The 27,361-nt window shown below is 45.5% G+C and overlaps 1 protein-coding gene across 2 annotated transcripts in view; it reads right to left on the reverse strand.

Annotated features, from left to right (window-relative positions):
• LOC146867786 (uncharacterized) overlaps positions 1-26,227 on the reverse strand; it is a 56,520-nt gene extending 30,293 nt beyond the window's left edge. Inside the window, exon 1 of one of the 2 annotated variants that reach the window (XM_085607989.1) lies at positions 25,919-26,227. The gene's annotated coding sequence lies outside the window, so the exon portion shown is untranslated. Of the gene's footprint in view, positions 1-25,901 lie in introns of both variants that reach the window. The other variant, XM_085608000.1, reaches the window with a different exon arrangement.
• Between the last annotated feature and the right edge of the window lie 1,134 nt (positions 26,228-27,361).

Raw genomic sequence — 27,361 nt, forward strand, 5'->3', positions numbered from 1 at the left:
AAGAGAAACCAGAAGAGAAAGGAGCCCCTACTCTAAAGCGGACTCTGTAAGACATTCCCCAGAAAGTCTGAATAGAAGGCGGAAAACTTTATTGAAAACAATAATACCTTCTTTACCCCGACTTGGTGCCTGTGCCTTATCCCTTACCCACACAACAGTCAGGTGGCAAACTGAAAAGAGAGATGCCATCATGCTGAGGCCAGGCAACCTCATCCAAACAAAGAAAACATCATACCAGAGTCAGACAGTCCTTTTTGAACTACAGGGCTGCCATACTGAGGTCAAGCGACCTCATTTAAAACAGAGAAGCAGACATTTTGGAGCGGGGTACAGTAAAGAAAGGACAAATACTGCAGTGAAGGGGGATGGAGCACACACAACAACCTCACGAAGGGGGAAGGAAACCAAACACAAGACTGAGGTGAAAACTATGTCCCTGAAACAAAACCAGGAAAAGGATCAGAGTCATTTCTCCACCCCACTTTATCTTGACCTCAGGCAACAACATGAGACCCAGATTGTTGGAATGGTTTGATGAATTTCACAACTTCATTGAAGCAATGGGAGAAACAGGTGAAAGATAAATTCTAAAGTATGCAAAATCATCAGAGCTGGTCACGGTCCAATCATTAATTTATCAAAAATTACGGGAATCCCTTGATACAAAATGTTTACCAAAAAATTACATAGACCACAAACACTACACATTCAACCTGGTTTTTCAGAAAAAGGGAGGGCCTTTAGATAACTTAAGTAAAAAAAGAGGCAACAGACCGCAAGTTGCCACACCTATCCTGTGTCCCTAAGCAATTAGCAATACAGTGATTCAATCAAATGTGTGCACACAATGTCAGCACCTGCTGCCAAGATGCAGCCTTAAAAACAGGACCATTCAAATTTAAACAAAATAAAGGTGCACCACAAATAATAGTGTAAAGAAATTTCAAGAAGGAAATCCAAAGAATGTTCAATTCCTCTTTTTTATTTTCACATTCTTCTAAAAGCCGTTGCCAAATTCACAGCAGAAACAGCCAATGCGTTTCATCCATAACAATGGACTTCTTCAGGGCAAGTTATGTTCAAAAGTCGCCACTACATTTCCCACAGTCCTTTGGGGCAACTTGCTGGTGTGACGAGCAGTGTGCGACCTACTTTTCCACAATTTAAACGGCTTCCTTGAGCTAACGGGCTGACGAGCCTTGGATCTGCACCTGCGCGCCAGGAGAGGTACTTGACCTGCTTTTAATTACATTTTGGCAGTCCACACGGCACCCCCTTACACTGACCTGCTCCCTGCTGACGAGAGGCAACTACCTCGAAACACGTGTCCAGGGATGGCTAACGCAACACATACTGTTCTATTTACATTTCGTGGCATAGGCGTACCCGCCGTCGCCACTACATTTCCCACAGTCCTTTGGGGCAACTTGCTGGTGTGACGAGCAGTGTGCGACCTACTTTTCCACAATTTACACGGCTTCCTTGAGCTAACGGGCTGACGAGCCTTGGATCTGCACCTGCGCGCCAGGAGAGGTACTTGACCTGCTTTTAATTACATTTTGGCAGTCCACACGGCACCCCCTTACACTGACCTGCTCCCTGCTGACGAGAGGCAACTACCTCGAAACACGTGTCCAGGGATGGCTAACGCAACACATACTGTTCTATTTACATTTCGTGGCATAGGCATACCCGCCGTCGCCACTACATTTCCCACAGTCCTTTGGGGCAACTTGCTGGTGTGACGAGCAGTGTGCGACCTACTTTTCCACAATTTAAACGGCTTCCTTGAGCTAACGGGCTGACGAGCCTTGGATCTGCACCTGCGCGCCAAGAGAGGTACTTGACCTGCTTTTAATTACATTTTGGCAGTCCACACGGCACCCCCTTACACTGACCTGCTCCCTGCTGACGAGAGGCAACTACCTCGAAACACGTGTCCAGGGATGGCTAACGCAACACATACTGTTCTATTTACATTTCGTGGCATAGGCGTACCCGCCGTCGCCACTACATTTCCCACAGTCCTTTGGGGCAACTTGCTGGTGTGACGAGCAGTGTGCGACCTACTTTTCCACAATTTAAACGGCTTCCTTGAGCTAACGGGCTGACGAGCCTTGGATCTGCACCTGCGCGCCAGGAGAGGTACTTGACCTGCTTTTAATTACATTTTGGCAGTCCACACGGCACCCCCTTACACTGACCTGCTCCCTGCTGACGAGAGGCAACTACCTCGAAACACGTGTCCAGGGATGGCTAACGCAACACATACTGTTCTGTTTACATTTCGTGGCATAGGCGTACCCGCCGTCGCCACTACATTTCCCACAGTCCTTTGGGGCAACTTGCTGGTGTGACGAGCAGTGTGCGACCTACTTTTCCACAATTTATACGGCTTCCTTGAGCTAACGGGCTGACGAGCCTTGGATCCGCACCTGCGCGCCAGGAGAGGTACTTGACCTGCTTTTAATTACATTTTGGCAGTCCACACGGCACCCCCTTACACTGACCTGCTCCCTGCTGACGAGAGGCAACTACCTCGAAACACGTGTCCAGGGATGGCTAACGCAACACATACTGTTCTATTTACATTTCGTGGCATAGGCGTACCCGCCGTCGCCACTACATTTCCCACAGTCCTTTGGGGCAACTTGCTGGTGTGACGAGCAGTGTGCGACCTACTTTTCCACAATTTAAACGGCTTCCTTGAGCTAACGGGCTGATGAGCCTTGGATCTGCACCTGCGCGCCAGGAGAGGTACTTGACCTGCTTTTAATTACATTTTGGCAGTCCACACGGCACCCCCTTACACTGACCTGCTCCCTGCTGACGAGAGGCAACTACCTCGAAACACGTGTCCAGGGATGGCTAACACAACACATACTGTTCTATTTACATTTCGTGGCATAGGCGTACCCGCCGTCGCCACTACATTTCCCACAGTCCTTTGGGGCAACTTGCTGGTGTGACGAGCAGTGTGCGACCTACTTTTCCACAATTTATACGGCTTCCTTGAGCTAACGGGCTGACGAGCCTTGGATCCGCACCTGCGCGCCAGGAGAGGTACTTGACCTGCTTTTAATTACATTTTGGCAGTCCACACGGCACCCCCTTACACTGACCTGCTCCCTGCTGACGAGAGGCAACTACCTCGAAACACGTGTCCAGGGATGGCTAACGCAACACATACTGTTCTATTTACATTTCGTGGCATAGGCGTACCCGCCGTCGCCACTACATTTCCCACAGTCCTTTGGGGCAACTTGCTGGTGTGACGAGCAGTGTGTGACCTACTTTTCCACAATTTAAACGGCTTCCTTGAGCTAACGGGCTGATGAGCCTTGGATCTGCACCTGCGCGCCAGGAGAGGTACTTGACCTGCTTTTAATTACATTTTGGCAGTCCACACGGCACCCCCTTACACTGACCTGCTCCCTGCTGACGAGAGGCAACTACCTCGAAACACGTGTCCAGGGATGGCTAACACAACACATACTGTTCTATTTACATTTCGTGGCATAGGCGTACCCGCCGTCGCCACTACATTTCCCACAGTCCTTTGGGGCAACTTGCTGGTGTGACGAGCAGTGTGCGACCTACTTTTCCACAATTTAAACGGCTTCCTTGAGCTAACGGGCTGACGAGCCTTGGATCTGCACCTGCGCGCCAGGAGAGGTACTTGACCTGCTTTTAATTACATTTTGGCAGTCCACACGGCACCCCCTTACACTGACCTGCTCCCTGCTGACGAGAGGCAACTACCTCGAAACACGTGTCCAGGGATGGCTAACGCAACACATACTGTTCTATTTACATTTCGTGGCATAGGCGTACCCGCTGTCGCCACTACATTTCCCACAGTCCTTTGGGGCAACTTGCTGGTGTGACGAGCAGTGTGCGACCTACTTTTCCACAATTTAAACGGCTTCCTTGAGCTAACGGGCTGACGAGCCTTGGATCTGCACCTGCGCGCCAGGAGAGGTACTTGACCTGCTTTTAATTACATTTTGGCAGTCCACACGGCACCCCCTTACACTGACCTGCTCCCTGCTGACGAGAGGCAACTACCTCGAAACACGTGTCCAGGGATGGCTAACGCAACACATACTGTTCTATTTACATTTCGTGGCATAGGCGTACCCGCCGTCGCCACTACATTTCCCACAGTCCTTTGGGGCAACTTGCTGGTGTGACGAGCAGTGTGCGACCTACTTTTCCACAATTTAAACGGCTTCCTTGAGCTAACGGGCTGACGAGCCTTGGATCTGCACCGGCGCGCCAGGAGAGGTACTTGACCTGCTTTTAATTACATTTTGGCAGTCCACACGGCACCCCCTTACACTGACCTGCTCCCTGCTGACGAGAGGTAACTACCTCGAAACACGTGTCCAGGGATGGCTAACGCAACACATACTGTTCTATTTACATTTCGTGGCATAGGCGTACCCGCCCTCGCCACTACATTTCCCACAGTCCTTTGGGGCAACTTGCTGGTGTGACGAGCAATTCAAAAGTAATGTCATTGGTTAAGATTCAGAAACAGAACATAATTCTTGATCCCAAGTAAATGTAGATGCGAATCAGCAAATCATTGACCCCCAAAAAACAGACAGATGATGCAGACTTGATACAGTCCATAGGCATTCATAAATGTTATCTGGTAGGATATCCAGACAGCCAACATATATTCTATAGTTGTATTTCAAAGTAAGGGGTCCATCCACCCCACTGTGGCACTCAAATCAGTGCCTTAGACTGCAAGTGGACTGGCTGTCCACTAGCAGTCTACAGCGCTAATCGGCAAAACTATGGGAAAGTGTGCAAAGAGACTGGGTGCCGGCAAAACTAAAGGAACTCTCAAATAGACACCACGCAAGAGCTATAAGGGCCAAAAGGAGCAGTTGATCATCACCCCATTATACCTCACACACCAGGACATGTTCAAGGTCATTATGCAGATGTTCCACCAGCAGCTCCCGGCCATCCTACACTCAAGGAAGTGGCAAATATCTGCAAATGATTGTTCATAACAACACTACAAGAAAGGAATACCCACGATTAAATCTTCTGATGCGAGAACACCTTGCCTGTTTTGCACTAGATTGTGGTGCATGACAAAACTAAATCTGCATCGCAGAATGCAACAAAAATGAACCTCAAGCCCAGACTATCGAGAACCAATGGCCAGGTCTACACCTGGATGGCTAAGAAACCAACTCCATGTCTCTGCAAGTTCACGAAAAATCTCACCTAAAAAGACTGCAGCCCTGAAACTGAGATCCATGTAACTGATTGACCGATTTCCCCTCATTACCTCCTCAAGTATGCCCAGAGCACAACAACTAAAACTTTTAGCCATCTTCTATATGGTGGAGGACCTGCCACCCACTGAGCGCAAGCATTCAAAACTCTTCACCGGGCTAGGAAAGATGAGAGACTTTACTGTACAACTACAAATGATCGAACGTGCCAAGCCCATGGCCCAACACCACAGGGAAAATCTGGTTCATCTTCAGAAGGCTGTTGAACATCTACAAGAGCTCCTTACAGCAGATATCACTTTGCAACTGCAAGGACCAAGCCCAAGGGTATCCCCTCTAGTAGTAGTCCTGTTATGAAACACAGAGGGAAAGGTATACCTCTGCTCGACGTGTGGATACCCAACCCATCCATCCAGTGAGAACTGCACCGTGGGTCCCACCTAACCGATGGCTCATGCTCCTCAACGAGGTGCAAATCTTCTCTAAAGTGGACCTCAATAAGGGATATCATCAACTGGAACTTCATGAAGACTTGAGGAACCTCACAAAGTTCACTGCTTACCTTGGACTATTTCACTACAAACGCTTCAGATTTGGGCTACCTTCGTCAGCTGAAATATTCTAGGAAGCCAAACTCTGTGTCATCAGCTCAGTCATAAATGTCCCGAACTACAGCAACAACATTCTACTGTTTGAGACCATGCCGGAGAAACATGACCACGGCCTAGAGCAAGTGTGCATGGCACTAAGGAAACCCAACCTGAACCTGGAACGCAACCAAGTGCATATTCCACAAAACGCAATTGAAATTCTATGAACACACCTTCTCAGCCAAAGGAATGTAACCAGACTCAGATAAAATCTATGCTCTCAGTAACTTCCCAGCAACATTAGATCCTTTCTCGGAAAAGCCAACTACGGCACAAGGTACATCAAAACTATGCCACCATCAGCAAATCTCTGCAAGAGCTCGCCAAGCAAGGGTGTCTGTTTGAGTGAAACACAACATGTGAATAAGCATTCAAAGAGATCAACGAGAGACTGATCCATACAACCAACATGGCTTACTTTGACCTTAAACTGTGCATCAAACTCACAAAAGATGCCAGTCTGGTGAGCCTAGAAGCCATCCTAGCACAGCACCGCTGAAGGGTATGACTGGTTACAAATCGTACCCAAGCCAGGTGCAGTATGTCAGATGTGGAGATTCATTCTCCCAGGCTACAAAATGAGAGCTTGGCATTAGTATGGTTGTGTGAGCACTACCACATTTTCATCCACGGGAAACACTTCAACATCATTACTGTCAACAGGCACTAATAACAATCTTTGTAAATAACCTTGACTTCAACATTGGAAGACAACAGCACTGTGTACATCAATACAACAAAGTCCTGGCTAACGAGAGTTACTCAAATAACACTTCTGGGCACTGCTTCCAATATGGGGTTCCCCTTTCACACCCAATTTTTAGGCACCCTGTCCAATTTAAGCAGTCCCGATACTCTCAATATTAATATTTTTTAATTAAAAAGGAGAAAGACAAAGAAAAGAGAGAAAAATCACTGTAACTCAAGCCACCTCACCACATCTTTTTCACCCTCACAACATGTGAGTGAAAAAACTTACTTAGAAATAAGTGAAAGAGTGAGAGGGCACCTCGCGTACACAACACCAGGGTGGCTACCAGCAGGTTCTCGCAAGTATGCCCACGTCTCTCATTATTGGTTGCCCACTCACTGAAAAAAAAAAAATAGTGTCCAACAGAAAGACAAGAAAGACAGAAAAAAAGAAATCAACTTGTCCCCAAATATAGAACCCATGATGTGCAGAGAACAGAATGTTCAGTGCAACTTAAAATCGAGTTAAGACTCACTATTACGTTGCCCTCTTTATTTGAAAAACTTGAGCTTACTCAAATCAAAAGCACTTGATGTTGCTACCTTTTCCAAGAAGACCAACATGTTTCATTGCCAATTCACAAACGTTGTGGCAAACTCATCAGGGCTAAGGGTTCAATCGCTTGCCTCTCTGGACAGTACTTTGTATAGTGCGGGTTGGCTGATGAGACAAAAGTCACAATGAAAATCTCTCAATACAAATCTCTCAATAAAAACTGGATAACCAGATACAGTCACACTACAATGTAATTTGTAAGCATCACTTCATGGGTTCCAATTGTGTATAGTTACCCGGTGTCGGCAGGGGGCTTTCATACCAGCCTGCACCAGACCAAAAAAGGGGGAAAATGCTCCACTGTTACCCCTTATTTTGAAGCACTACCGTTGCTTATCAGTTGCACCTGTAGAAGCAATAATAGTAAACCTTACATCAACACTGCAATTCTAGTAGCAGTTCCCATGTCCCATTTCTATTTATCAGATAAACGCTAACTGTGTCTCGAACGTAAAACATTACAGCGACGCTGTAATTGGTATATCTCATCTCTCCCCATTAGGTGTATACTGACCCTGTCTCAAGTGGCGTTTACATGCTCCGTGACGATCAAAAAATCATATACCTGGTTGAAATAAATGTAATTTTCTCCATAATGTGCACATCAAAGGGCATTCCGGAAACAGTAATATATCCCAGCAATATCCGATTTTTGTGTGGCTGTGACCTTAACTCATCAAGTTTCTTCACACTGATACAATACATTCCTCGCGTTCTTATCACAAGAAGACAAGGAGGACAGCCTCTGAAGTGCAGCTCAAGTTTTGAAAGGAAGAAAAAATATTGAAACTATCCAGGGACTCCTGAAGACATGCTCAAAGCCGAGAGGTTTGAGAAGGTGAGTGGGTCCTCATGAAGCAATAGCATCTCCGGAAAGGGTATGCTGAATATGATGCCACTCTGCTCAGTCTACCTGTGAAGCAAGATACCATAACTATTGCAGCAGGACACAAGCAGAAAACTCAGATCATCTCACACTTCAAAACGTATTATTAGCAGCACTACAAGGGAAACGAATGCGTCACTGCAGCGACAAGCTCAGACAGTGAAGACGAAGTAGAGCATACAAAAGGAAACCGCACGAGATGCCAATCGAAATGAAACCACAAGAATCCGACCAGAATGGCTGAAGAAATATAACAAACTTCTAAGGGAGATGGCATTTTCTGAAGTAAGGGGGAGTTTAATGTCACGGATGGAGTACCATGGCACGAAGGCAACGACTAGGTCAGCCTTTCAGTCATTCATGACATCCTGTTTCTGGCAGGGAACGGCAGGAGGTTGTGGTTGCAGAAGAACAGAAGCTCAGATGTGCAGGATACTAACTCCAGGATACGAAAACCACCCTGTAACTGATCGGGGCCAAAGTAAGGAAGTTAAGAAATTCAACAAGCCAGCAAGTCTCCCATGTTGCCTACTAACAGCAGAAGGTTTTGGCCCTTAGTCAGTAAGGCTGAGCCAAATACTCAAAAACACCACCAGAAAGCCAATACTGATATTTCTCTAATCCATTATTTATGGAGGTGACACATGGAACTACTCAATGTGACAGAAAGATTCATTTAATTTTCTTCTTTATTTTTTCTTTTAAGGCAATTGTTTTTTCAATTTGATATTTTCAAAAAAAGTTTCAACAATTTACAAATGACAAACTATTCACAATCCACACCCACCATTTTTTACATTACAAAACACAAAATTCAATTTCAAAGCATCAAAATATATATGACCTAAACACAATATATAACATAAAACAATTAATGACACACTTATTAAACAGAGGCAAAAAACATAAACACATTTGGATGAAACAATAAGACAAAAAACTTTAGTACTTTTAGAAAAGTGGCTTTCTAAGCCTTACATTCAAAACAAACAGTGCACTATTCTTAGTGAATCCACTGTGCTTCAAGCATAACCATGAGCATTCTTAAATTCTCAAAAAAATTCTATGCTCGAACATAAACAGGGGTAACTCCCATTTTCGTAGCAGAAAATGTGTGGTCGACGCGTTTCGAACCCAACCAATAACTCATGGGGTTCTCATCAGGAACAATAGCTTTTTATAAGATCAGCCGATCTCATGTGTTCCACTCATGCTCTCCATTTGAGATTTTGTTTTATCAGGCGGTGGCCACTTCTGTGGCCCTTCTTATAGTAATTTAGGAATATCTTTCATTTTTCTAAAGGTGTACAACGTCATCTCTGCTCTCGAAATCTTGCGGTTTGGTAAATTTTTGAGGAGACAGCGTTTTCCAAATAGCATTCTCATCCGGCGGGTGTGTGTTCCTGACTGCCACAGCGCGTGGGCAGACAGAGACAAAATGGCCTATAGGCCAATTAGTCAGTGCCCGATGGGCTGGTCTGACAGATCTGTGTGTGGGCCGGTTCATTAGCAGGTGGGCCGGTTTTCAGTGTAGCTTTCCCTGATAATACCATTTTTAGGTCGAGCCTACAGCAGCGCATGCGCTGTTGCTCGACTTTTAATAAGGGGCTTTTCAAAGTGCTACCCACAAGCTTTTCTTGGCCTGAAGCTTGCGTGCATGTGCACGTGCACGGGCATAGGCACCATCTGCCTTTCTTATCTCTTCCTCCTCGCTGGCAATGGCTCTCCTCCAAGAATATTCAGGAGAATATTCTGAGTTCTAGCTACCAAAAACTCAAATTCCAAGCAATGAAGGAGTGCAGCAAATACATCAAATATTGGGAGCCCTAATGCAAGGGAATGTTTATGTACAAAAGGCACATATATATTCCCCTTCGAATCTCTCTTACAATACATGTAAAACTTTCGAGATGGCCTCAAACTCCTTCTGAAATGACTTCAGAGGTTAAAGATGCTTTTCTTGAAAGTTCTGTGCTCAGTTTAGATAGGTGGCCCAAGAATCTGCGGGTGTTAACTCATTTTTAATACAGAAATAAGCACTGTACTTTCAACTAAGTGATGCCAACTGTGGAGCCCGCTGGAACCGACTTCATTAGCAGCCCTCTGTGTGATTCCCACATCTGGCCTAACGTAGAGATGTGGCTTCACTGCTATTGCATAAACTGCATGGACAGTGTGCGTTTTATACACCACGGGAATAAGTCCATTAGAAGACAGACCACTGCTGGGATCGTGTGAAATCGACAAGTGCATAAAATTGCAACTTGGTGAACTTTTTTTTAACCTAAAAAGCTTCAGTTTAAGCGAGTATTTCGTGTGGCGGGAAACTGTGAGTGGTTTCTACATGTAGGCAGTATGGAAGAGCCCACGCCAACTGGCCCTCTCCTGCCCACTCCACCTTGCCCTCTCCTGACCACTACACCTGGCCCTATCTTGCCCACTCTACCTCACCCACTCCTGCCCACTCCACCTTGCCCTCTCCTGCCCACTCCACCTGACCCTCTCTGGCTCACTCCACCTGACCCTCTCCTGCCCACTCCACCTGACCCTCTTCTGCCCACTCCACCTGACCCTCTTCTGCCCACTGCAGCTGACCCTCTCCTGTCCACTCCACCTGACCCTCTCCTGTCCACTCTACCTCACCCTCTCCTGCCCACTCTACCTGATCCTCTCCTGCCCACTCCACCTGACCCTCTCCTGTCCACTCTACCTCACCCTCTCCTGCCCACTCTACCTGATCCTCTCCTGCCCTCTCTACCTGATCCTCTCCTGCCCACTCGCCCTGGCCCTCACCTGCCCACTCCACCTGACCCTCTCCTGCCCACTCCACCTGACCCTCTCCTACCCATGCTACCTCACCCTCTCCTGCCCATTCTACCTCACACTCTCCGGCCCACTCCCCCTGGCGCTCTCCTGCCCACGCTACCTCACCCTCTCCTGCCCATTCTACCTCACACTCTCCTGCCCACTCCCCCTGACCCTCTCCCGCCCACTCCCCCTGACCCTCTCCCGCCCACTCCACCTCACCCTCTCCTGCCCACTCTACCTCACCCTTTCCTGTCCACTCTAACTCACCCTCTCCTGTCCACTCTACCTCACCCTCTCTTGCCCACTCCACCTGACCCTCTCCTGTCCACTCTACCTCACCCTCTCCTGCTCACTCTACCTGACCCTCTCCTGCCCACTCCACCTGGCCCTATTCTGCCCACTGCACCTGGCCCTATCCTGCCTACTCCACCTGACCCTATCCTGCCTACTCCTCCTGACCCTCTCCTGGCCACTCTACCTCACACTCTCTGCCCACTCCACCTAGCCCTCTCCTGCCCACTCCACCTGACCCTCTCCTGCCCACTCCCCCTGACCCTCTCTTACACACACTACCTCACCCTCTCCTGCCCATTCTACCTCACCCTCTCCTGCCCACTCTACCTCACCCTCTCCTGCCCACTGCACCTGGCCCTCTTCTGCCCACTGCACCTGGCCCTCTCCTGGCCACTCCACCTGGCCCTCTCCTGGCCACTCCACCTGACACTTTCCTGGCCACTCTACCTCACACTCTCCTGCCCACTCAACCTGACCCTCTCCTGCCCACTCTACCTCACAATCTCCTGCCCACTCCACCTGGCCCTCTCCTGCCCACTCCACCTGACCCTCTCCTGCCCACTCCACCTGACCCTCTCCTGCCCATTCCACCTGACCCTCTCCAGCCCATTGCACCTGACCCTCTCCTGCCCAGTCCACCGGTCCACTCACCTCGTCCTCTTTCATATTCCCCATGAAATTCATGGACCTCAGTGCGTAATAATAAAATATAAATAAGTGCAGGTACCCAAACGTTTTTTAGGAGGTCACCACCCACTTCAGCACTGGCGCTATATCACTCATGGCATGGATACTACCCTAAGTTTGGTTGGAGCAAGCAAATTAAGAGAGCCTGCCTTCCACCAAGGGTCAATGTGAAACCTGCACTACCCATCTTTCGACGTCACATGTCTGATAGATAACTCACTCCAGAGGCTTTTCAGAGACCTTACTTAGAACTGAATTCACCAAACTGACTGAACTATGACTATCCCTCTAGAGTCCTGCTAGTCAGACTAACTCCTGCCTGACATCTAACTGACTACCTCTTGTCCAGCTCTATCAGTCTTTCACTCACTGGCGTGAACAGGGCACTTTTTTTTATCCCCCTTTCCCTTTAGGGTGTGACTGTAAATGTTATCAGATTCATTACAGAACCAAGAGCATCATCTGCCTCTCATTCTATCCCCCAAACCACCATCACAACAAGCTCTGCACTTCAGCAGGGAGGCCAAGCAATGGATGCTCATGCATGGCCTCTGAGCTCCCAGGCTGGGCAGCTCGGTAGTCCATCCGTCAGAATCCTGCAGTTCCTTCGGCCTCTTGTTCTACAAACCCGGCACCTTTTACAGCAGCAAAATCCAGATTTGCACTAAGTTGGAATATAGTGCGCCAATCACATGTTGTACGCTGTACGTGGAAACATACTCGCCCGTCCAAGCTCCGCACGAGTCTGGCGTGATTTATGTACAAAGCAATCTGTGGCATGATAGCATACAGATACAGTTACTATATCACAGCAACACGGATGGCGCCTAACTCCGCCTTAGCCATGCCTTCGCGGCATAGCCAATAGGTCTCGCTTTTGGGACCTTTTAAGTATTTAGTTATGCAGCACAATATCCTTGGTGCAACAACATCAACTGTTGCATGGCTAAACACTTATAAGTTCCCAAAGACAAGACCAATTGGCTATGCCAATGCTTGTTTAGGTTGAGCTAGAGTCAGCGCTCATGCGCTGCTCTGCGAGGCATGCGATATTAGAGAATAGACTTGAAGCTCCGCCCATATTTTTCATTTGCTTGTGTCGTTGCCTTTTGTAAATGCTGGCTTCTGATTCCTTAATCGCCTTGTTAGTCCGTCCGTGTCTTCATTTGAAGCCTCCCATGGCGACTGTCCCTTTTACTTCTGTTGTTACACGGAATGTCTTATTTAGTCTGTAAGCACTATTTTCTTTGATGGGATTTGCGTTGCTGCAGGCATGACTTGCTCTCCTTACATCCAGCGCGCCATGCCGCTTCACTTTCCATGCATCCGAGACAATGGCGGCCGCTTCTTTGTAATGCCATATGTCTCAAATTTACGTTGAGCTATACTCTCGAAAATGCGAGATCTATTGCATTTGAAGTGGTTGTTTTATAGGTCGCTCGCCATCTCCAGGTTAACAAATGGTAATGCTTTTTTTATTTTTAAATCCCTGCGATGTCGTGCTTTAACTTTTAACATACTTAGGGGCATATTATCAAGACAGGCGATAAAATTATCGCCGCTTTAGCGGCAGAAAACTGCCGCTAAAGCGGCGATAATGGGCTTGATAATATGTCTATGGAATTCCAATTGAAGCCCATGTTAGATGTCCTTCACATCTAACATAGGCTTCAATTGGAATTCCATAGAGCATATTATCAAGCCCATTATCGACGTTTTAGCGGCAGTTTTCTGCCGCTAAAGCGGCGATAATTTTATAACCTGGCTTGATAATATGCCCCTTATTGTTTTTCAATGAGTCACCCTCGCCGCAAATCTAACATGGCAGCGCACGCTTTTCATTTGTGCTGGGGCTGGCCAAAAGCAACTTTTAAACATCGTTTTTTTACCCAGCAACTGCAAATTGTGGCCCTTTAGCAATGGCGCCCATGTCCACTGTCAGCAGCTTCTAACATTTCCGTCCGCTTTCCCTATGTGACTGCGTTGGAGCTGTTGCGTTGCCTGGATGAACCTCCGTGATCCCTATAGACATGTCGGACAGCAGCAGAAGGTTTCTTTACTTTCGATGACTCTTCTCCTTTCATTCGAAGATAATCTAGGTAACTTGAAGGAATAGAAAGGGGTGGCTCGGCTTATTCTTTATGCCCCCCTTTCATTGTTTTATCCCCTTTCCCACAGCACCCTGCTAGCGCTGACTGCTCTGCTCCATTTTCCCCACCCTCCGTTCAGTCCTCACTCACTCTGAGTTATGTTATGTCATGTTATATTATTCCGTGTTATAGAGCGCGGCTAATACCCGAGGGTGTCCTGGCGCTGTAGAACAGAAGACCATTCTGATTCGTGGCAACGGCTAGAGTATTAAGATGTAAAAAGGTTGGTCTTAAGCGCCTTTCTGAATTCTAAGTGGTTAGTTATGTGTCTCAGGTGTGACGGCAGTGCGTTCCAGGCCTTGGTAGCTTTTGCCAGGAAGCTGTGTCCTCCCCAGTTGGCTTTGTTTACTTTGGGAACTGCAACCAATTTGGCCTTAGAAGACCGCAGAGTTCTTCCAGGGGAGTACCATTGGAAGAGCCTAATTAGGTGGAGGGGTCCATTATTGTGTAGGGCTCTGTGTGTCATGCACAGCGCTTTGAACAAAATTCGCTGGTTTATTGGAAGCCAATGTAGTTTTTTTATTTCAGCCGAGATCGAGGCATATTTCGGAATGCCTGATATCAATCTAGCCGCTGCATTTTGCAATAGCTGCAATTTTTTCTGTAGTCCTTCCTGAATAGTGAGATAAAGGCTATTACAATAGTCGAGTCTGGATAGGGCAAGGGTGGAAATGACCGTCCTATGTGATTCTTTGGGGAGCAGTGGCAGTATCTTCCTGCAAGATCTAAGGATAAAAGAGGTAGAGGAGATAACTGAGTTAACTTGGTCCTTAAACAGCAGTTTATCATCAATGATAATGCCCAAATTCTTAACTTTCCTACAGGGAGTGGGTAGTGGACCCAATGGGTCTGGCCACCAAGTAGGTGTCCAGAAACTAGGATCATTTCCAAACACAACCACCTCTGTTTTGTTGGAATTCAACTTGAGGCAGTTTTGGGACATCCATCTGCCTACTGCTGACATACACTCTTTAAAGTCTTCCGCTACATTGGTGAGGGCAGCAGGTAGGATTGATACCACAATCTGGGTATCGTCTGCGTAGGATGTAAGGTTGAATCCAAAGGATTCTACCAATGATGCAAGATGTTTAACGTACACATTAAAGAGTGTAGGACTAATGGAGGATCCCTGTGGCACCCCGCATGGAAGGGAGAAGGCCTTAGCAGTAAAGTCTCCCAGCGAGACCGCCTGTATTCTGTCTGCTAGGAAAGACTTAATAAGACTCCATGCTTTATCTTTGACACCAATTTCTTGTAGCCGGTCCATCAATAAACCATGATGGACCGTGTCGAAGGCTGCAGACAGATCCAACATGATCATTACAGCCTTTCCACCCTGATCCAAAGTAGCTCTAATTTCTTCGGCGGATTTGACTAGCGCCGATTCGGTGCTATGTCCTGATCTAAATCCATACTGTGTGGGGTCTAGTAGCTGGGCCTCTTCCAAGAATCTGCTGAGTTGTATGTTCATAAGTTTTTCAATTAATTTGGCAGGGAGGGGAAGCCTAGAAATAGGTCTGAAGTTATTTGGGTCCAGGGGATCTAGCTGAGGTTTTTTTAATAGCGGAAGGATGGATGCTGTTTTCCAAGTCCTGGGAAAGAAACCCTTGACAAACATAGAATTGAAGATAGATGTGAGGGTTTCCGTGACTGGTTCAGGAGCTAGCTTAAGTACTGAAAGGGGGCAGGGATCCATAGGGGAGCCTGATCTAGTCGAATCTAAGAGTTTACAAACCTCAGCAGAGGAGGTAGGTGAAAAAATCTTTAGCGTCCTAGAGTTGTTGGAAGAATCGTGTGACTTTGCCGACCCTAATATAAGTGAGACATTGCCTGAGTGAGTAAAAGTCGAGAAGATATTATCGACTTTTTCGAAGAAAAAGTTTGCTATTTTGTCGCACAATTCTTGGCTGGATTCTATTGGGGGGATAGTGGGCTCAGCGAGGGTTTTGACCGTTTTGAACAGTTCCTTAGATGAATTTCCAGCTTCTATGATTTTAGCGGCGAAAAAGTCTTGTTTGGTTTTAAGAAGCTGTTGTTTATACTGGGATAAACAGATCTTATAGCATTTTTTGTCCTGAGAATCATAATTAATACGCCATAACCTTTCCAAACGTTTACAGTAACGTTTAAGTACTCTAAGGTCTTGCGAGTACCATGGAGCAGATGGTCTGACTCTAAAATTGCGGCGTGTTTTCCTGGGAACCAATTCCGTGCATGCTGAATCCAGCCACTTGGAATAGTTGATGGCTGCGATCTCCAAATCTTCAGGAATAATGGGGAGAGATTTTTTCAGATGATTATTAAGGTCGTCAGCATTAATTTTTTTCCAGGAATGATACTCCGTTTGGTTGGCCGTGGTTTTTGTTGTATTGTGCATTGAGGGTGAGATTAGGAAAGTGATGGCTTTGTGATCCGGCCACGTCAGTGGTAGTATATCACTAAAAGTAACATATGTGTTATTAGTGAAAATGCCATCCAATGTATGGCCAGCTTTATGAGTGGGTCCAGTAACTCGTTGTGTTAAGTCAATAATCTTGAATAAATCAATGAGTTTGTTGGTGTCTGGGTCCTCTACAGCTTCTAGATGGAAGTTAAAGTATCCTAGGATCGAGTAAGAACTTGATCCTAGTTCGTTTTCCACCCAGGTGCTTGCTTGTGCTAGGAACCCTGCTTTGGGACCAGGCGGCCTATATAGTAAGGTACCTCTAAACGTGTATCGATAGGAAAGGTGAAGGCAATAGTCCAGTGCCTCACAGTCGGAGTTAGAAGATTTATTAAAGGTGGCTTTGATGGACTTGTGATAGATTATGGCTAATCCACCCCCTTTTTTATTAATTCTGTTCTGAGTATAGCAGATGTAACCAGGGGGTGTGGCTTTAAAGATATCCGGGCCAGAGGCTTCATCTGTCCATGCCTCCGTTATGAAGGCTATTTTAGTTCCTTCATTTTCAATGAGGTGAGCGAGTTCCGTGCTGTGTTTGACTAGTGATCTAGCGTTGAGTATCAGACATTTAATATCATTACTTATTCCTGCTCTCATTGTGGGTTTTCTGTTATTGGCTATCTTGTATCCGAGTAGCTGAATCGTTATTCCACAATTAATACATGTGGCCCTACTGGGGCCAGGTGAAATATCCGGAAAGATGCATTTGTGCTTACAATTAAACTTTGCAGCATTGAGCATATGCAGGGACTCCCTAGAGTATATCTGGCGCCCCATGGAATCCATGGGGAACCGGCCAGGGGTACTGGCGCAGGGCGCGGGCCGAGCACGGACGGACGCAGACGGGCTTGCCTTGGGCGCGCCAGGGGCGTGCACGATGCGCGTGTCCGCTGCGCGCTCGCGCTGGCATCGGCTTTAAATATGTTTTTCCGTGGAAGCCTAGAGCGCCGACCCCAGTACAAGTAAGATGGCGGCTTGCTCTCGCTTCACTGAATAAAGTGCAGGTAGGGAGAGCGATGTGCAAATGAGCAAATACCAAAGGTTTTGAAAGTGCAAATTCACAGTCACAGCTTATGTGTTAAAATTGTTAAAAACAACGTTTAAAAGTTTCCAAATACCTTGCTGACAGCGCGCCTTCTTTCACACCCGGCTCAAGCCTCAGGTGTCTTCTTTGTAACATGGGGGTTCTCAATATAGATTTGAATGCTTCTCCTTTCTCTCCCACTTTCTCAGATGACCTTCCTTACATTCTCTGACTGCACTTCTGCCTCCTGATTCTGCTGTCTGGATGAGTTACCTCTTTCTATATAAAGGCGGGAGGCTTATTCTAGCTGTGTTCATGAACAATTTACGGTTTCTTGTGTTTAGCTTTCCTTGCTTTAAGCCGATACACTTTTTCTATTTTTTTGTTTTGTAGCACCCTGTATTAAAACAAAGAGATCTAATTCTGGACTTTATACCTAATACCTCCAGGTTTCATCCTATTTCTTTTTTGACAATTAAACATACTTCAGTTCTGCCATTCATAAGAGCTGTATTTTTCTGGTGTGGTTCGTTCAGATTTGATCCCTCCAGATTAACGTTTTGATGACTTTACAGAATTTTGGGCACCAGAATCAGAACTGAAGTAACTCTGCAAGTGACTGTAGGTTTGCTATGTCCAGGGCCACTGGAATTATGCGATTGTGCGGCCACAGCGATTTTTGTATAGTAAAAGATTTGCTGTATTTGCCACAAAGGCCATCATTTGCCGCATAATTTGCTAAAATGGAAAAAGTAATACTTTAAAAAAATATACCGCATTACACTGCATAAATTGCTTTTTCTTGCTGCATAATTTATTCAACCCTGACGCATATTTTGGCCCTCCCATGCTGCATAATTCCAGTGGCCCAGGCTATGTCCTACCACTTATATAGTGTCTTTATCAAGAGTCCATTCCTCAGCGGTAGGAAGCACTGTTCACTTGTGCGGCACGAAACATGCTGCATTTGTGCAATCAGTTTCTCTTACTTTCCCAGCTGCTTCTAGGCACTCCAGAGTGTTTGCTGTGGATACAGTTTCAACAGAAAAATGCAAGAGCAGCTCCTATTTTATGCCTTGCCCTTGTGGGATGTGGAGATGCATGTCTCCCTCCCTGAGAAATATGACCAAGCCTGAATCATCTTCACCTCTTTAAAAACTCCACACACTCATATATATCACTTAAAGACACTTCTTGCGGGACTCGGCTGGCCATTCTCCCTGCTCACAACACCCTGGCGGGAGCCTAAGCGCAGGGTGTAAGACTCTCCCCTGATTTCCACTGCTCACGGGCTGCCACTCACCCTGGTGGGACCCGAAGTCCCGGGGTGCAATGCGGACCTTTCCCACCGCGTCACCGCTGTCACAGGTGAAGGGGAGGCCCCTCCATCGTGCTATAAAGCGCTGCCTCACCCCCTGCGGCGCGGGATGTGCGCGGGCTGTGCCCGGGTGAAGGGCAGGCCCGTCCTTGCCCATCATCGCCAGAAAGAGGCAGGGGAGGGTCACCCCCCTAACATCTTTAACATTAACTTGTTGAGCCGCGTGGTAGATCTATTTGCAACTGAACACAGTACTGTGTAAAGATCAACACCTGTACAACTAACAGTTGTACCAGTTATTGTTACGGTTAAAATACCACACATGAAAAGGGGTCTCAACCTGCCTATCCTGTACACGCTATACCGACTCCCTAATATACATAATATATATATCTGTGTGGTGTCAAGGGGTCTGAGAAGAAGACAAAATAGACAGAATGGGGAAAAGAAAGGCGGCAATTGTTCAGGCCCAGCATGTAAAAAAAGCCCCGGGTGATACAAAGCAAAAGCAAACGCTATTGAGCTACCTCACAGGGGCAACGGGGGCAATGGAGAAGCAGATATCCTCTGTAGAAGAGTCATTAGTCTTAGGCTCGTTAGGCACGAACGAAGGGCCAAATAATGTAAACGTAGGGCGGGACACGATATAGTGCCCCAGAATGGTTGCATTCAAAATGTGTTAGACCAAGCAATACTTAGCAATCATGACTCATTTTCACAACCCCCACAAAAGCGGCAAAAAAAAACACAAAATACACAGACAAGCCACCAGAGGCAATCAAAGAGGGGGGGGGGGGATAACATAATAACTGCGAAGATCATAGCGCCAAACCTGGCAAAAAGGCAACTGGAGTAAAAAAAGGCACTCCGAAAACCATAGAAGAGAGGTAAAAACAAATCCTCAGGACATAGACCTAAGGAACCTAACTATGCTAGTTGAAAAGTTAGACCTTTATCTGAGAGACTCATTAGCTAAGATAGAGGAACGAGTAGACCAGTTAGAGGTACGTTTGACTAAATTTTTAGCCAGGGAGGAACCTGTCAAATACTACACTGACCACAGACAGGAGGGTAATGGCAAGCCCAAAATAAGTATGAGCTCCAATCCACGGAGCGATCAACATCAGATGAACAAGAACAGAGAACCCATAAAGCCTAACACGATTAAACCTCACCAGTTAGGTCACTCTCTTCCCCCATACACTTCCATAGTTAATAAGATTGCCCAACATCCACATGTCAAGCCAAATAGGGGAAACAAGGGAGCAGCCACACAAGTTCATAGTTCCAATCTGACTCCTTGTAACCAACCTAAAGCGCCATTATCTGCCAGGACAATTTTCACCGAACCATCCTATCTAGATTTACCAACAGAAGTTACACCATATACGGTCGTACTTGCAAATGTACCTAGATTAAGGGCACAAGATAGCGAATCCTGGGAATCCCTAAGGAATAAGGCACTCCATTGGTTAAGCACAAAGGTTGTGTCCATGGAACAACTTTTATGGAGTTTAAGCTGGCCCATAGGGTCAAGTGGGTTGGTAAATATCGAAAAACCATACCAGGTGATTGTGTGGTGCTACAACACAATAGGAGCCACAGGGAGAGAAGAAGGGCCAGGCTGCCCCCCACTCAATGCATTATAAACAACAAGAAGCCTGACCCGCAGTACACCTAAGCCTAAGATAACGACACTTAAAGGGTTTCCAAAATGTTCTAATTCCCTGGAGTGTGTTCCCTATCACTACTCAAAGAGTCGTGGTGTATCAAATTAAGAGTGTCATAAAAACCATCATAGCGTGATTCACACCAAGAAATAACTGGAAAAAGTGTGAGGAAGGAGAGAGAGCACCTCACGGTAGTAACACCAAGGGGCTTGCTGGCTGGTACTCGCCAGCATACCCACTTATCATTATAGGTTGCTCTTACTCCGTGTGGAAAAAAGTGTGTATTCTTTTTTTGAAAGAATCTCAACCCCAGTGAAGTGAAATAGTGAAAACCTAAGAGTAAACTATCAGTGCCTAATGCTTTTATACGTGCCCTTTGGACCCTAGTGAGAATATGGAAGTCTAATTCTCACCATTAAAAACCGGTGAAGCTTACTGGCTTGACATCACTTTATTGAATGCTGTGAGCTTCCACAATTAAAAATGATTTCAATCAAACCATAATCAATTCCGTAATGCCAACATGTTTCGTTGCTAAACCATCACGCAACTTCTTCAGGGCTATAATGGAAGAGGACTGAGCTCGATCATTGACTTTATAATAATCCCGAATAGTTTTGCCCCCGCCTACTAAGCTATAGAATGCATAAGAATGCAATAAGTGACCATTTTCCTTTAAGTGTGACTATATATCTTCCCTCAAATATCAGTAGCCACCATAATAATAGGACATACGTGGCCCAAAACCTGGTAATTGACAAGGTAAATGGTTACTCCCTAAAATGGGATATGGTAGAACTGCATAAGATCACTAAGATAGTGGTCGAGAAAAGCTTTGAATCAATGATGAAATGTTTGAATAACTCCACACCACATGAGGAAGTACTGGGGTCCTATGCACAAATAACAGAAATAATTAGGAATACATTGAAAGTCAAAACAAAAAATGGGAAGGGGAAGAATAAGAGGTGGTTCAACAGTGAATGTACAAAAGCTTGCACAGAATTAAAACATGCATTACACGAAAGGGATAGAGCTGAAATAAAGCAGCGTAGGAAGGCCTATAACCAGGCCGTGAAAACACGTAAAGGAGAACTAAAAAATAAAACCTTGGCCGACCTACATAAGGAAAGCATAAGCAAGGACAGTGCTGCCTTCTGGCGCGTGGTAAAATCCCCATTTCTGACAACAGAAGACAACCCTACCATAGAAATCGCTATTGATGAAGGATAATGGGTGGAACACTTTTCCAATATCTTTGGACAGGCAAGGGAGGAGGATGGTACAGTTGTAAGTGCTGTAAGCCCCAGTTCCACATCAATAGACTTTCCAATAGACTTAGCCTTCACCCTAGAAGAAGTACAATCTGCACTAAAAGTCAGCAAGGGGGGAAAGGCTCCGGGCCCAGACGGAGTACCTGTTGACATCTTCAAACATGGATGAAATTTTTTGGCTTACGATGTTTTTCATCTAACAAGTGGTGGTTTGCATCCTGGGACTGATATGCAAATATCAGTAATCTGACGTATTTCCACAGTGCTGTAGGACATAGCAATTGCCAGGATAGCACCCTGAAATAACCAGACTTGATGAACTTTGAAGAAGCAGGTGTGCGGGACGTATCTAGAATTGAGACATCTTCAATCACAACATAGAGCTATGGTGTCCATTATTAACACGAGTGTTAGCGGCCTGCTGCACGATCGTACTCCTATAAACATGGTCGCCTCCATTATGGTACCGATCTTTAAAAAAGGTGACAGAGAGAATCCGGCATGTTATCGCCCTATCTCTCTGCTGGATTCTGTGGGCAAAGTGGCAGGTCGGATAGTTCTTAATTGGCTCCAACAATGGGCCGAGGACAATAATGTTCTATCAGACCTTCAATTTGGTTTTAGGGAGGGATTGGGCACAATAGAACAGGGCCTTAATTTAACAATCTTTATGGGAAAATATACAAAGGCAAGAAAGGGAAAAGTCTACCCGGCCTTTGTTGACATCAGAGCCGCATTCGATTGCGTATGCCATGAAAAATTATGGAGCACCTTAGCGGCACTGGGGGTGGAGGCTCCTTTAATTCATTTTCTAAGAGAACTCTACAGAAATGCTAGAGCTCGGGTACGGTACGGACCCAATGGAGAATGTACAGCGTTGTTTCAAGTGGAGAGGGGATTTAGACAGGGCTGTGTTGTGGCACCTTTCCCGTTCACTCTATACACCAATGGCCTGTAGAAAGGCATGCTGGAAGGGTGCCGGGACTTACCTCAGTTGCAAAAACGCCCTATACCCGCCCTACTCTATGCGTACGATGCTGTAATCATGGCCCGAACACCACTAGGTCTACAACGGGCCCTCGATAGCTATAACGAGTTCATGAAAAATTTAGATTTAAAAATAAACACTACTAAAATGTTTATAATGAGCTGTGGGAGGGGCGGAAGGAAGCAGAGGGACATTTTTGTAGAGAGTAAAAAGGTGGAAGCTACTACAACGTACCCCTATTTAGGAATCCTAATTGACCACAAGGCCTCGTAACGTCAGACCATTAAAGCTAGGAAACTGATCTTCATGAGAACAACGACAGCCCTAGTAAATTTCTCACAAAAGCTAGGAAAGAAGCCCCAAGAAGAGCTGATTAAAATCTATCAAGCCAAGTGTGTTAGCACAGCTACCTATGGGGCCGGGATATGGGGCTATTACGATGTAAATTAAATCCAGAGGGCAGAGAATGCATTTATAAGGTACCTACTGGCCGTCCCACGTTGTACATCAACCTATATTTGCCACAATGAGTTGGGGCTACCATACATCACAGACATAATAAAGGTGCAACCTGCCCTATTACGGCAACGGATCTGGACCGCGACAAAAACTACATTCAACCGGCATGTGTTAAGTGATAGTCTTAAGTCAGTACACACCTTAGAGATCACGTGGCTGAAATATATAAAAGAATTTATGACTGACCTGGGCCAGCCAGAATACTACCACAACACTTCCATGATGGGTTCCATCACTAGAAAGGTTTTTAAAAAACAATGCATGACCCACATGGAGGCAAATAGATTTGCCAGCGAGGCATCAAAGCCCACGGTTCAAATTAATCAACTGATGCGGTCTACCACCGCTATTCAACCATATTTATCTTACACAACACAAGGGTACGACAGATCTGTTCTTACGCGCCTCAGACTCAATGTATTCCATCGTTTGGTATGCTTACCGACCATAAATGATTGGTCTAAAATCCTACCAAATAGTCCTTGCGACGGAGTCTCACCCCAAACAACAATCCATGTTGTCCTGTTCTGTAAATTTTATCTGGAACTGAGGAAGAGGTGGATTAAACGTATACTGCAAATATGGGGTATAAGGCAATGTCGCCCGGCCTATCTTGCATTGCAATATTTAGATAACGAATGCATTGCAAGAAACATTGCTCTATTCGTGAAGTGCACGATCAGGCATAGGAAACATCTCTGAACTTTGCCCCTTTTTTTTTCTTTTTAAATAATAGGCTGCTAAGCTTTTAATCTTTAACTACTTTTTAATGTGTATATGTTGTTCTAACTTTTTATACTAACTTTTTTTCTTGTACAATTGCTGTAAAAAATTATAATATGAAATGGTAAAATCATCCTAACTTTTAAATTAATTCTATATATGAATATTGTATAATAATTGTGATGTGTTATTGCAAAAGTGTGCTTTTATGGTTTTTTGTGCGCTAAATTGAAAACCGAATAAAGCTAAATTAATTCATACTTAAAGACATAAGTTTGAAATCGGGCTAAAGCGGACTATCAAGTCGACTGGCTACGCCACAAAAAAAGAAATAATATCAAAATCCTCTCACACCCCTGTTTCCCTAACTCAGCAACCTGACCTCCTAACCCTTTACTTGGAAATGAGATGTGAATGAGAGACTGGGTGAGGATCTTTAGGAGTGTGTCAAAGTTTGTGTGGCTAAGTAGCTGCAGTGACCCCTAAAGAAATGAGAATTGTAAAATGCTGTTTTCTTGGGCGGGATGTATTTTCAAATTCTGTTCAAGCATCTAACATGGAGGAAATTATCGGACAATATGTTATTATGCTAATTAAATGTTTTTGTTGGTTACAACATACCCCTTATACGACAGTGTATCAGACCTGCCCCTTAAAAAACACAAGCATTTGCAATGCAATAGGTCTCGCATTTTCAAAACTCGAACCTATTGGTATTGTAAATGACAATGCCTTTTATTATTGCATGTTTTTTAAACACATAAATAAAAGGCAATGTCATTTACAATAGCAATAGCTCAAAATCTCGCAAATGCGAGAACAGTTGCATTGCAAATGCTTGTTTTTTTTAGCTATCTGCTTCGCTAATGGGTGGCACTTTTAGTTAGGTGCCCAGGCCTATTTTTCATCCCCGTCTGACCCTGTGGGCAGCCTGGTCAAGGGAGTTGAACGGTAGGCCCTCTTCCTGTCCATCCTCAGGGAGAGCGTTCCCTTTAAGTGTCTCCTCCATCAGGGCTATTCTGACGATTATTCTGCAACCAGGGCCAACTCCTAGGTGTTTTTCAGTCCCTCTATTGGTGCACACAAAACAGAGTCAAGTGGGGCATCAGACTGCATACTTCCATGCACGAGTAGTTAACCCATCCAGCACAGGGGTTTTCTCTGCATATTAAACCAGGGCCACCAGAGTTTTCCAATTACAATTACAACTGCTGATTATTTCTTTCATGACAATAATCTAAGGTTACTATATGCAGGGGCGTAACTTGGGGGGAGGGGTGTATTTGGGGTGTTATACCCCTCCATAAAGTGTATTTTGTAGTGAATATGCTGTAGGTCGGGTATGGTGAGGTGATTTCTTTTAGGATTTTTTTTACATGCATATGCAGACAAAAACTCACACACACACTTTCGTCTCTGTTTTAAAGGTCTAAAAAAATTGTCATTTTACAAAACATTGAATTGTAATTACCGCCACCCTTCTACTTCTCTTCCTTTCTCTTTAAGTTGCTCTGTTTCCCACATATGTATTTTAACTAGCGTGACTGTTGGAAAATCGGAAGTTCACCCCCTCCCCCCACCCCAATCTTATGGTTCACCCCCTCCCCCCCCCCAATCTTATGGACCAAGCTACGCCCCTGAATATATGACTCGCATCTCAAGGGCACCATGTCCCAATCTAGTTTTTCCGCCTACAAACGACTGCAATGTACAAGTTTGCAACTAATTGAATTTAAGGTAAACCAGAATGTATTCATTTTTAACGGAATGTTAAGAACAGAAAGAGAGTGCCCTACATGATATGGAGTCATCGAATAAGCTTCCAAAATACATATTTCGAAGTCTTTCTCTCTGCGTCATCAAACACAGGAGCCGCGCTCTCACGTAAATGTCCTCCTACCTGAGCTGAGTACAGACCTGTTAAACATGTTTACGCCATCCAGTCTGTAAATTCCGAAGTTCAAGTTAAAGTAGGTACCGAGGGCGCAAACTAGGGACGGCGAAAACCCAGCTTCCTGCTGCTTCTTCTGGTGAAAAGTGAGAGGGAGTTTAGCTCTGCTGCAGGTTCCCCTTGTCGTCAGGTTGTCACAGGGATTTTGTCTTTTTAGGTTACAGTTGACGCTAATGTATCCGTGGCGTCGCCTGATGTAGTTAAGGCGAAAGCACCGGGTTTCGATTCTGCATCAACTACCGAGCCCTGTTTCCGACTTTTACTCCATTTTGCACAGAGGGCGCCTCCGCTGGTTACTTGTATCCTGTGCAATCGGGGTGGGGTCTACGGGAGTGGGGACACGCACAAAGGCGTGGCTATAAAAGAACGAAATATTCTATTCCCCATCCTGGTAACTGCATATAAAATAAGGCACATCTGAAAAGAAAAATAGATACATACAATGTCAACTATTCAATGGGACATGTCTTATTTTGCATTATGAAACATTGATGTACATAGCCAGACAGCCACAAAATTAATTCCTGGTTGGTGCTGTCGAGAATAGTTTTTAGTGGTAAAAGGACCCAGCCTGTGTCAGAAAGTACGGTGACTATGTAACTCATTATATTAAAAACTTACATTACACACATTATAAGATAGGCTGCTACAAAAAAACACAGTTAAAGAACAGCGCTACAACTGGGGCTGGTCTCACCAGCGAGGCAGTTTCATCAGCAAAACAATACATTTCAGTCTATTCTAGAGTTCATTAGTCCAGATGAAGGCAACATTCTCAGTCATTTCAGATGTTCCAACACATGTACCACTCCTTTTGGGAAAGGGGTGGATCTTTGTGTCATCATCACCACACTCTTCACTAACTGTACTTCAATAACCTCTAGGCCTGTTCTTCCTCTTGGACAAATGATTGCAGTGTACTTTCAAGGTGCTGTCCCTAAGCCAAGCCTACCGGCTCTTCATGTGGGAAATTGATTGGTGTGCCTGGATCTCCAGGAAACCTATTTTATATTTCCATTCTTCCTGCCCACAGACGTTTCCTGAAGTTTATGTGGGATGCTAGCACTGTCAGTTATGGTTCTGCTAAACGACTAAGTACCACTCCACATGTTTTTATGTTTACGTTTGTGGTGGCTGTAATGCAGTGTCTGGAGTTCAAGTATTTCTGCACTAGGACGACTGGCTAAGGAAAGTGGATTTTGCGGTGTTAGTCTGGAAAGATTTTCAGTGATTAATAACTCTCTACATGACTTGTGCTTTTCCATCAGCATCCAGACATCTCTCCGATGCAGAGAATGTCCTACCTAGGGGTTTTACTGGACACAACCCACATGAAGACATTTCCTCCTCCTCAGAGGATCATGGACATTCCGGAGATGAGTAGTGATTCCTAAACTTGGGCTTGGATA

The sequence above is a fragment of the Triturus cristatus genome, chromosome 1_2, assembly GCF_964204655.1.
Source record: "Triturus cristatus chromosome 1_2, aTriCri1.1, whole genome shotgun sequence".
Taxonomy (NCBI): Eukaryota; Metazoa; Chordata; class Amphibia; order Caudata; family Salamandridae; genus Triturus; species Triturus cristatus.